The sequence below is a fragment of the Haliotis rufescens genome, unplaced genomic scaffold (assembly GCF_023055435.1).
Source record: "Haliotis rufescens isolate VD_foot unplaced genomic scaffold, xgHalRufe1.0.p SCAF_12, whole genome shotgun sequence".
Taxonomy (NCBI): Eukaryota; Metazoa; Mollusca; class Gastropoda; order Lepetellida; family Haliotidae; genus Haliotis; species Haliotis rufescens.
Window position 1 is genome coordinate 21,491,685 of NW_025963802.1, and position 12,360 is coordinate 21,504,044.

At 39.4% G+C, this 12,360-nt stretch overlaps 1 protein-coding gene across 2 annotated transcripts in view; it reads left to right on the top strand.

The window, feature by feature from the left end:
* The window catches only part of LOC124150009, a 359,724-nt gene that overhangs the window by 213,304 nt on the left and 134,060 nt on the right, over positions 1–12,360 (top strand). The window lies entirely within an intron of this gene.

Here is a 12,360-nt window from a genome sequence, read left to right on the forward strand (position 1 = left end):
GGTGAGTGTGTAAATGGAGGTAAAAAGTATATATAGTCGAGTACCCTATTTTCGTACAACACCTATTTTTGAACAGCTGCATTTGATATTGATCTGTCGCATTATAACGAGAGGTGTGACGTCATCAAAGCTGCTGACTTGACAATTCAGGCGTTTGGCCTGTCAACATTGGGTTCATGTGAAGTACTGTATACCTACCTGTCTTAACATTCCGTCATCATTCAGTAATTTGATGCCCATGTTATTATGAAGAGGAAGAGCAAAAAAGTGCGAAGACTATAATTTGACAAATATTAATATTTTGTGAATAGCTTTCAAACTTTCAGTTACTGTTTGAGTTTTAATGCCGACCTGCAAGAAATATATATGATATATGTAGTGAGTGTATATATAGGTAGTGAATGTATATATAGGTAGTGAGTATATTTATAGATAGTGAGTGTATATATAGGTAGTGAGTATATTTATATGTAGTGAATGTCTATATAGGTATTGAGTGTATTTATACTCAACAGCAAAAGTTCCTGTGACACAAATATTTTAGTGTATTTTTCAAACAAGTAAAGTTTGGTTTTCAATGTTGTAGTACATGTATGGAATCAAGTGACAAAAATGCAACTGCTACAGAAAAACATGCATTCCATGCAAAAGTTGACTTTTATGCAAGCCCCATGCATTTTACTACCCAAGAATGGGCATAAAAACATGTGCGTTAACGGGATTCCATATGCATTGTTTAGCATCGTGCTGACAAGAACCACTCAGAAAAAAAACAAAATTACACAATTATTCAACATTACGAAATGCCACGCCTGTCCGAAAATGAGCATCTGTGAGCCATTGGTATGCTTGAAGCAGGATTGAGTCAACGTGATGTTGCAAGACAATTTAACTTCCACAGAAACACCATTTGGTGTTTATGGCAACGTTATAGCAACAGACAAATGCAGTCAGAGACCATCCTCGGAGTGGCAGGCCACTCGTGACCAATAATCGACAAGACAACTGGATTCGCACAACACACCTATGAAATCGATTCCAGCCATGAACAGTGACTGCAAGAAGCATCCCTGGCCTTCGATGAATATCTTCACAAACCGTAAGTCATCGCCTTAGACGTGCAGGGATTGTCGCCAGAAGACCCGCCAGACGTCCCATTTTGACAGGAAACCACCATCAAGCATGTCTACAGTGGTGCAGTGGGACAAGTTCTATTCACTGACGAGTCTCGTTTTCACCTTGGCCACAGCGATGGATGGATTCAAGTGTACTGACGTTGAGGTAAACGTTACGTCAATCATTGTGCTATGGAAGAAGATCGGTTCGGGGGCGGCAGCATTATGGTATAGGGTGGGACTACAGCAAGACAGAGGACCCGTTTGATGGTGGTAGAGGGAATTCTCAATGGACAGCGCTACCGCGACGAGATCATCGGCCCTGTTTTTGTGTCGTCATGGCCCAGGCATTACCTTTCAACATGACAACGCCCGGCCTCATATTGCTCGACTTGTTCAGTATTCTCTTCAACAAAACAATGTGAATGTCATCCCCTGGCCGGCTCACTCCCCTGATCTCTCACCAATCAATCACATGTGGGATGAGATTGATCGGCACCTTCGACGTCAACCACGTGTTCCACAGACACTCCAGGAACTTCGAAACATGCTCCAACAGATATGGACAGATATCCCACAGGACTTTGTGCGATGTCTGGTCCATTCCATGAGACGAAGATGTGTTGCTCGCATCGCAACCAGAGATGGACACACACGCTATTGATTTGTAAATTGACATTTTGGCATGTTCATGTTTTTTAATGAAATCACGCATTTTCTGAAGTCAGTATGGCCAATTAAACCATTCGAACACTTACAGGAGTCTTTTATCTGTTACAAACCCAAATTGTTTCAGATTTGGTAAAAAACATAACTTTGCATTAAATCTTATTCAATGTCACAGGAACTTTTGTTGTTCAGTATATATGTAGTGAGTTTATATTATATTGGTATTGAGTGTATTTATATGTTGTAAGTGTATATATATGTAGTGAGTATATATATAGGTAGTGAGTATATTTATATGTAGTGAATGTATAGAAGCAGAAGCAGCAGAAGTAGCAGAAATTTATTCGGTATCAAAGGCTGCATGGCCAAGAGTACAATACATGAGATAAATCTTTGCACATGGACAAGTGGGACAACTGTTATACTATCTCAATACAATATTTATGATACATTGTACAGGCAGATTTCTTTTCAAATATATAGCAATATTTATAATTAGCTTAACATTTTTTGTTGCTACTAGTTGATTAAATTTTGCTCGTGATGGATATTGGTAATAGTAGCTTGGGATGTAGAGCTTTCTGTTTTCCATATAAATTGGACAAACTAAAAGGAAAGTGTATTCATCTTCAATTATATTATGATTACATTTCTTGCACTTAAGTAAATCAGTATTGACTTTGTCATTGCAACGAAAGTGTTGAATACCCAACTTATGGCTCAAACATCGGAATTTAAATAATATGTGGATAAGATCCTTGTTTGGACATAACTCCATAATATATTTCTCTGGTTCGAGTACAGACTTATATGTAGAATAATAATAATAATAATAATAAATTCCATTTCTTCAGCGCCATTTCCGTCTACGTAGTCGCTCATAGCATCTCACACAGGGTCATAGACACATCTAAAGAGATAAGTCTTTAGTTTTGTCTTGAAAGTGTCCAGAGTTGGAGATTGCCTAATTTCCACTGGAAGGGAATTCCAGAGCACAGATGCAGGTCGAGCAAAAGTTCTGTTGCCAAATGCTTTGAGTGAGACCATATGGACACTAAACTGGAGTTTATGTGCTGATCTGAGATCTCGTGCTGGCTGGTGAATAATGGTTTAGAAATGATGAAGAAATAATTTTAGCATGCCAATTCTGAATCTCTATGTCTTTACATCTTTGCTTAAAACATTGTGTAAAATTTGATATGCTGCCACACTCCTGTGCGATCCAAACATACGTAAAGCCGGTTTCTAATAGCAGCAAACGAACATGCGTTACCCAGTTGTGGCTGCCGTTTTCATCTGGGATTTCAACATGTCATGACATGCTTTTGGATATCGACAACTATCCATATACAACAACCTGCACCAATACAACGACTAATTAACACATAAATATCGTTTAATGTCAAAAGTATTTTTTTCAATATTTGCATGAGAAGTGTAACCCCAAATTTCCGAACTACATAACAATATGGAAGCTATTTTACTGTCAAATATTGTAGATGCTACCTTTAGAGAAATGTTTGGATAATCCTTTAATTAGGTAATAATAGGAAACAGGCCTTTCTGGCTTGTAGTGCTAATGTTTCACACACTTTTGACCAAATTAATCTGGATGTGAAGACAATACCTACATATTTATAGTGGGATACTACTTTCATATGTTTGCCATCATAAGTCCATTTTTCTGTATTTCTTAGGTATCCGCCATTTCTGAAAACAATAATACATGAGGTTAACTTCTTGGTCCCATTTATTACAATAACCTTCTAACACATCAAGTTTTCTTTGTAGGCCTATTACAGCGTCATCAATCAATGTTACCTCACTTGCAAATAATAGCAGTATGATATCGTTTAGTCCATCTCTGACCAAAACACCTCTCAATCCGCATTTCTTCGTTTCATCTGCATGCTCATTTATAAAAAAATATAAATAAAACAGGACTCAACATACATCCCTGGCGTACTCCACATGATGTTGAAAATATTTCAGTTTTCAAATGTCCGCTTCTAAAACAAGCTGAGACCTTGTCATACATATCTTTTAGAATTCTAAACATTTTCCCACGTACACCTTTCCTAAGAAGTACATACAATAGCTTATTTCTGTCAACAAAGTCAAATGCTTTACAAAAATCTATGAAAGCTGCATAGAATCTGTGTTTTGGTTTTCTCAAATACTTTTGACATAAAGATTGTAAGACAAATATGTGATCAATTGTAGAATAGTCATGTCTAAAACCTGCTTGACATTCATGTAATACTTTATGAGCCTGTTTCTTATTCTTATTCTGGATTCAAGGATAGTTGTGAATATTTTACCCATTACATTTAGCAAAAAAAATACCCCGGTAATTATTTGGATCATAAACATCCCCGTTTTTATACAATGGGATAATCATGCCGACATTCTCACTATCAGGAAAAACACCGCTATCCAATATATGCTCACACGCAAAAGAAACGCAAGTGGTTTTAAGCAAATAGGTAACAAACACGGAACCATAAATTGATACGAGTTTTAGCATGTAGTGAAGCCTGATGGTGTTATCAATACTTTTGGTTGCATTTTGGAAGCCCCAAGTAAAAACGCAACATAAAAAACGAATCGCCAAAACACACCATTTCAATGAATATGTGGGTATCATGCACCCATTTCTCGCAAAATCGAAAATGCACGAACTGTCACGAACTGTAGTGGGTATAAAACTGTTGCCGATTCTTGGACCTACCACTCCTTGGTCAACAATGCCACGCCTAACTCAAATTCAGAGAAACCAGACTATCGGACGTTTGGAAGCTGGAGAGTCATTTCAACGTTAACATAACCACAATTTACCGTCTCCTGCATTGATACAATGCTACACAGACCACAGATGACCTTCCTCGGAACGGTCGTCCTAGGGTCACCACACCTTGACAAGATCGGCAGATTACCCGTTAACACCAGCAACATTCGTTCCTAACTGCAAGTGAAAGAGCTCGACAGACCATAGGAACACATAATCGGCACATTAGCCGGGACACTGTGATCCGACATCTCCGTTCCAACAGCGGTATATCGACCAAGTGATCAGACCCCACGTTGTTCGATTTTTTGCACAACATCAACAACACATTTTCCAGCAGGACAACGCTCGTCCCCATGTTGCCAGAGCTACCATGGCCTTTCTGCAACAACACAACATCCGTGTTCTACCGTGGCCAGCCCTCAGCCCTGATCTGAACCCCATCGAACACTTGTGGGATGAGGTTCAAAGGCGTCTGCACAATGTGCGCCCAGTCCCTATAACTGCCGATGAACTACGCACAGCTTCTATGGATGTGTGCAGGAGGATCCCTAGGGCCCTCACAAATCGTCTGATCCACTCAATGTACAGGAGATGTGTGGCAGTGATCAATGCTTATGGTGGTCACACCAGGTATTGACTGACATTTTGGGTATTGACCCGAAACTGTGTAAGCCCTTAACATTTGAAAAAAATAATTATGTCATCTGCCTTTTAATCCATTAAACTGTCTTCAGTCAAATTTTTGTCAATCTTGCCCTATTAGTATTTATTGTCTTTACTGTTGAAAATAAATAACATGTATACTGCATACTCGACTTGCATTTTTTTTGCGTGTGAGTATAGCATTGTATAACATTTCTAAATATGGTAAAATTGAATTAGCGTGTTTAAAAAATTTGGGTGGTATACCATCAATACCCGGGGATTTGCCCATTTTAAGTGACTTGATTGATTTCTCAATCTCCTCTCTGGTAATACGTTCTGATAGATTATCCATACTGTTACAATACAATACAATAAAGTACCGTACTTTCATCATCGTGATGTGTCATATAATCATTGACAGTTGCATCAAACCTGTCACTGCTGTTACAACAAGTTGGGTTTAGTAAATCCATAAAATAAATAAACCACTTCTCTGCCGAGATATGTATCTTCTCATTACGGTTCTGCAGTAATGCTTTTATTTTAAACCAAAACTTCTTACAATCGCCATCTGCAACTGCTGTACGAATTTGTCAGCGATCGTATTGTTGAAATGTTGGCACTTCTCTTTGCACAAAAGGCGGAAGTGTCTCTTAGACTGAATATACCTTGTCAAATTATCATTTGTTCGACATCTCCGAAATCTGTTTAGACGATGATATTTGCTTCTTTTTGCGACCTCACATTCATGATCAAACCATTTAGGTTGGACACGTTTTAAACCCTGTTGACTGTTACAGCTAACTTTAAGATGATTCCCCATATGTTGCAAGAGCTCCACTAGCTTCTCAGTGGCAGAATTAACATTGAAATGTACTAATAACATAAAATCATTCACAGTGTTACTCAAAATTTCAGATATTTCAGCTTCATTGAATAGTCTACGTCCTAAATCTGCCCATTTATATTTCAACACATCGTCACATATTACACCGCCATCGTTTGCGACATTAACAGCACTTGAATTTAATTTAACTTGTCAAATACAAGACACTGGAAGATGGTCCGTGTCCGTTCTGGAATGGACAACGATATCTATAACAGATTGAAAACAGTTAGTAGTTGCTAGTACATAGTCAACTACGCTTGATCCGTTACTTGTAATACACGTGACAGAACCAACTTCATCACCTTTTCTCCTACCATTTACAATGTGCATTCCCCACAACTTGCATACTTCCAATAGGGCTAACCCATACTTATTCACAACAAGGTCTTGCGTTGATCTTGTCTCGTTGAAGTCATCAGCTAAATACAAACCTGTTAGTGGTAGGTAATCAAAGTCATGATCATCTTCAATTAAAAAATCCTCCTTCAACCCTACTCTGACATTAAGATACTCTAATATAGGTTGTGAGTGTATTTATATGTAGTGAGTGTATATTATATTGGTATTTAGTGTATTTATATGTAATAAGTGTATTTATATGTAATAAGTGTATTTATATATGAAGTAAGTGTAGATATATGTAGTGAGTCTATATACAGGTAGTGAGTGTATATATAGGTAGTGAGTGTATATATATAGGTAGTGAGTTTATACATAGGTAGTGAGTGTATATAAAGGTAGTGAGTATATTTATATGTAGTAAGTGTATATATATGTAGTGAGTTTATATACAGGTAGTGAGTGTATATATAGGTAGTGAGTTTATATATAGGTAGTGAGTATATTTATATGTAGTAACTGTATAGAAACTGACGTCCAAAAGAAACTTTACCAGAGTTTGAAATCAATCTTGCTCAAAAACAACAAAACATACATGCATGAAGTAAAGTGTTTTGAGAAGATCAATATATCAACATAATCAACACTGAAAAATGATAATCATACCGCGACCAAGAATGACATCAGAGCCACCCAAAGTTGGGTGTAGTACAAAACTTGAGCTTTCAGGATAATGGACAATAGGCAGAGTACATAAACAATCGCTCACGTTCAATAACAAGTCATTTGTAGTGTGTATGACCACCAAATGCCTCAACACGCACAAAAACTCTTCGACGCACAGAAAAAGTCAGTCGTCTGATGAGGTCACGTGGGATTTGGCGCCATTCGTCTTGGAGGGCCAAGATCAGTTCTTGCCGGTTGGCTGGAGAGTGTGGTCGTTGTCGAACATGACGATCTATCAAGTCCCAGAGGTGTTCTATGGGGGACATGTCGGGTGAGCGTGCAGGCCAGGGCAGGACGTTGACGTTGTTGGCTGCGAGGAAGTTAGTGACAATTCTGGCTGTATGGGCTCTAGCATTGTCATGCTGATAAATCACCACGTGGCTGCTGTTGGAGAAATGGTAGGACAACTGGACGAAGAATGTTATCCATGTACCGCTGAGCTGTCAAGTTTCCGTCAACGAGGACCAGCGATGTCCTCTCCTGCCGACAGATCCCTCCCCACACCATGACACTCCCTCCACCATATGGTACAACCTCCTGCACGCAACATGCCGCCGTTCGTTCACCCCTTCAGCGGTAAACACGTTGTCTTCCATCAGCCCTAAACATACAGAATCGACTTTCGTCAGTGAAGACAACCCTCTGCCAGTCACGTTGTTGCCTGCGTCGTACAGTCCGGGCCCATCTCAATCGCAGACAACGATGTTGCGCTGTCAATAGCTGTGGCTGAGTCTCCTGGCCACTGTCTGTCGACTAACCCTGTGACCTAAGGCATTTGTCACCGATGACGTCACTGTCAGGAAGCGATTTCGGAGGTGCAAGGTATGCAAGTACCGGTCATCACTGGGCGTGGTTACCCTGGGTCTGTCTGTTCTTGGCCTGTCAGCGGTCCGCCCTGTCTGTCTGTAACGTTGAATCAAGTTGGTAAAGGCAACACGGGAGCAACCGAAGGTTAATGCAATATGGGTGTGGGTGGCTCCCATCTGTACCATACCAAAGGCTCGTTCACGTTGTTCGTGTCGTGGCATTTTTTTGTGTTTTTTTATCACTGTGGATGTCTGACTTGCCGTTGCAATCTTTTATACCCTTACCCGCACGTGCATTTGCAGTTGTCCGTGGTGCACGTGTTTTTCACTTTTTCGTGTGTTATCTCGCAAACATGTAACAGACGATTAACATTTTCTGCATACACTATTGTTGTATTTAGGTTATGTGTTTTAGATAGACTTCATTGGGAAAAAAAATTATACTTTGTCTGAAATTTATATTTTCAGTTGGTAAAGTTTCTTTTGGACGTCAGTTTATATGTAGTGAGTGTATATATAGGTAGTGAGTGAATATATATGTAGTGAGTATATATAAGTAGTGAGTGTATATATAGGTAGTGAGTGTATATATAGGTAGTGAGTGTATAGATAGTTAGTGAGTATATATATATATGTAGTGTGTATATTTATATGAAGTGAATGTAAATATAGGTAGTGAGTGTATTTATCTGTAGTGAGTATATTTATATGTAGTAAGTGTATAAATAGGTAGTAAGTGTATATATATAGGTAGTGAGTTTATATAGGTAGTGAGTATATATAGGTAGTGAGTGTATTTATATGTAGTAAGTGTATATATATGTAGTGAGTGTATATACAGGTAGTGAGTGTATGTATATAGGTAGTGAGTATATATATAGGTAGTGAGTAATTATATAGGTAGTGAGAATATATAAATAGGTAGTGAGTATTTATATAGGTAGTGGGTATATATATAGGTAGTGAGTATTTATATAGGTAGTGAGTATTTATATAGGTAATGAGTATATATAAATAGGTAATGAGTGTATAATAGGTCTTGAGTGTATATATGAAATGGTAATGATTGTATAAATAAGTCGTTGGTATATATATATAGTGAGTGAGTGAGTGAACATTGCGGGGAGAATTAATCATAAGGGGCACAGCCCAGAGTGTTATTCCCCCTGCTGTGTTTTATTGTACGATAAACAATGACCAAGAGTCGTTTATTTCTTATATGAGATATCAACATTATGTACAACCTCTTTAAGGATATAAGTAAACAGTACATGCTCTATAATGATGACACCCTGAATACAATCAGAACCTTGTAAGGCCGAACAAGTCAATTTTATGAACAGAGGGGCTAAACTTGGTATTTCACGGATATTCTCTCCATTTTCAATTATATGTACCTTTTCCCCTTATACAGATTGCACTTTTGGAAGTGATGGTTCGGCCATGGTGTTTTTCTGTGTTAACCAGCTACATCTATGGGGAACAACTCACTGGACACTATCCTCTCAAAAATAATGTAGTCTAATCTACGACGTCATCAAGTTGCGTTGTGTATTAATCTCCAGAAATGACATCATGATAGAACATTGTTTTATTGTGAAATAAACCATGCTTTGTTCTTCATTGTTCTTTGAGATTTATCGTTTAGCTATCTTGTAGATATATATTAAAATGCTACATGATAAATCGCAAAGAACAATGAATTACCTGCTGCAATTGCTGATCTACTCGGGTAACAGAGGAGTCTAGATGCACTGTGTGTTTGTAAGAGTGAATATTATCCTACCCTACTTTTTATCCTGGGGATGAAATTCTCTAGTGTCAGGATGATTATCCCTAGTGAATTTGAACCCATACCAGTGTGTTTAATCCTATAGATAATATACTCTAGTGTGTTGGATCCTATAGATAGAGAAGAGTACAACTTCCCCCGGGATAATATTTAGGTAGGATATAATCCTTGCTTACAAATGCTCCTCTATCACAGTTGAGTCTTACAATGTTACATTCAGTCAGTAACATTGAATATGCTTAATTCAGTAAATGAGATTCAATATATTGATAGTTCCATGGAAGTTTATCACATATTTGCATATATATGTCCTTAGTATTTTTCCAAAAAAGGCCTTTTGAGGTATTTCGGGATTATATTTACCAAATATTGGAGAAAGTCCAGATGTAACAGGATGATTATCTCCACCCCAGACAGATGCCACTGCTCAACTGTCACTCAGTCTTTGGAAGGACCAGCTGGAGAGCAGACATGCAAGCTGGACAAGCTCCTGGACATTACCTTGGAGATGACTACCACCTTCCCCAGCAGGCTGAGAAAGTTTTCCTGGGATGCAGGGAACTCAGTTCTACCTCAATGAGGATATGAACTACAGTCAGGTGGCCAGGTTGTTTGGGACAACAGTCTCGGTTCGACCATGAAAGGTTTCTTCATCACTTGTTTGGGTCTGCAACAGAATTTGACCTTCAGATCCATGCTTGAAAGTGTTCCAAAAACTTCCAAGCAAACTTCAAAAGTGATAAGCCAGACAGAACAGAGGAAACCCCAGCATCTGAGAAAGCTTCCCTGGCCATGTGACAATGTAATGGGCTAGTATCAAGTCACCTTACCACTTCCTCAAGACCTCTTATGGTGATTGTCACAGACAACAGATCCTTATGGAGTGTGGGTATCATGGTTAGTTCAGATCCTGACCGACGATCCGTTAACCTGTTTATCCAGTTAGGTTGAGGACTGGAGGCTGTGCTGCAATGCAATGCAGGTATGCCAGCTATCAACAAATAATTCTAAGATTGGGATCAGGGCTGAAATCTTACGGGTTTGGATCTACATATATCACCTGTGACCCAAATGATGCACAGTGCCAAGATCAATCCTACTAACCCAGTCTCAGATCCAGAGCAGAAGGACATCTTCAGATCCAGCAGTTAAAGCAGTACCTGGGGCTTGTCCTTCCTGGCTAAAGAAGTGTGTACCATCCTGCAAGCAATCAATTGTCGGTAGAGGGGATTGCCACTACTACTGGTAACTGTCAGGCACCCCCATAATTTTTATCAACTCTATAGACTTGGGCACTGTTCCACAAAGCGATCTTAGTGCTATAACAGTCGTAAGTCTATGTTAAAGTATGGGAGTTACAATCAACTTGGCGCTAAGATTGCTTTGTGGAACGGGGCCCTGGCTATGTCTATGACCATATGACCACCACCAGTGTTGTGACGATTGGTGTTGTTTGCTGTGAATTGGAATCACATCACATCATTCAATTAGATTCAAGCTCCACAATTGCTTCTATCTGGTAGGTCAATCAGATGCTATGGGACAAGTGTGCCATGCACGGTTGGAGGATATGGACCACAGCCACGGCTTCCAATCTTTCTTGCACCCAAAAAAAACCCCACTACAATATGCTCATGATCCCCGATCTGAAAGTTCTCAGCAAGGAGTATCTGTTATCCCAACTGAAATTCACAAAGCAATCAGTACACAAACTTTGCACTTTTCTCAGGACTTGGAATTGGATGATAAGCCTCATTCTCCAGTATGCATACCTACATGAGCGAATATCTCTGATTCTCAGTCAACAGTAGCCATTGCTGCTTCCTGGTACTTCTGTTCAGGAAATTGATCGCAGCTTGGCTTTTCACTCGGATTACAGCACTGATCCTGAGTCTTGCTCACATTCAACTAGTGCGTTTCCATGGATATATTGATGACTTCCTGTCAGCCGAGGAATATGTGTCCACTGGTAGGACATTGTGGTATCTTTCCCTGTTACTGGATAGAATCACTTGTGGACATTTCAAGCACCCCTTCACCAACTGTGTAGTGATGCTTTCAACTCGATTGGGCTACTCATATGGACAGTCTAATGATACCAAGGGAATTTCTTCCCATCAAGTGGAAGACCCATTTATTCCAAGTATCAATCTTTGTGGCCACAGACAACACCACAGTGAGATAGCTAGGACAAAGACTGGCAAGTGCTTCGGATAAAACATTACCAAAGTGACAGTTGACAGCTACTAGGAATTTAACAACTCCGGCGTCAGTACTTTTTACTGCTCGTGAAATCAGGGCCATGTCTACCAGTCTGATGTTAGCGAAAACAGTCTTAGTTGGACAAGTCATCTCCAGTGGTCAGTGGCACGTCCATCACACAGTAGCTTCCCCAACCTTACCAGGAAGAAAAGAAGGGGGCGGGGGTACTTCCTGCAGTGACAGCCTTGGAAGGCAGTTAATTTTGTGTACCACATTGTCTACAAGGTTCATGTATAGCTTAACAGCAAATGATCATGCTCATAAGTTACAGGTATGGAAGGTCACATAGGGCCAAGGCTGCTAGGGATCAATTGATGATATCACAA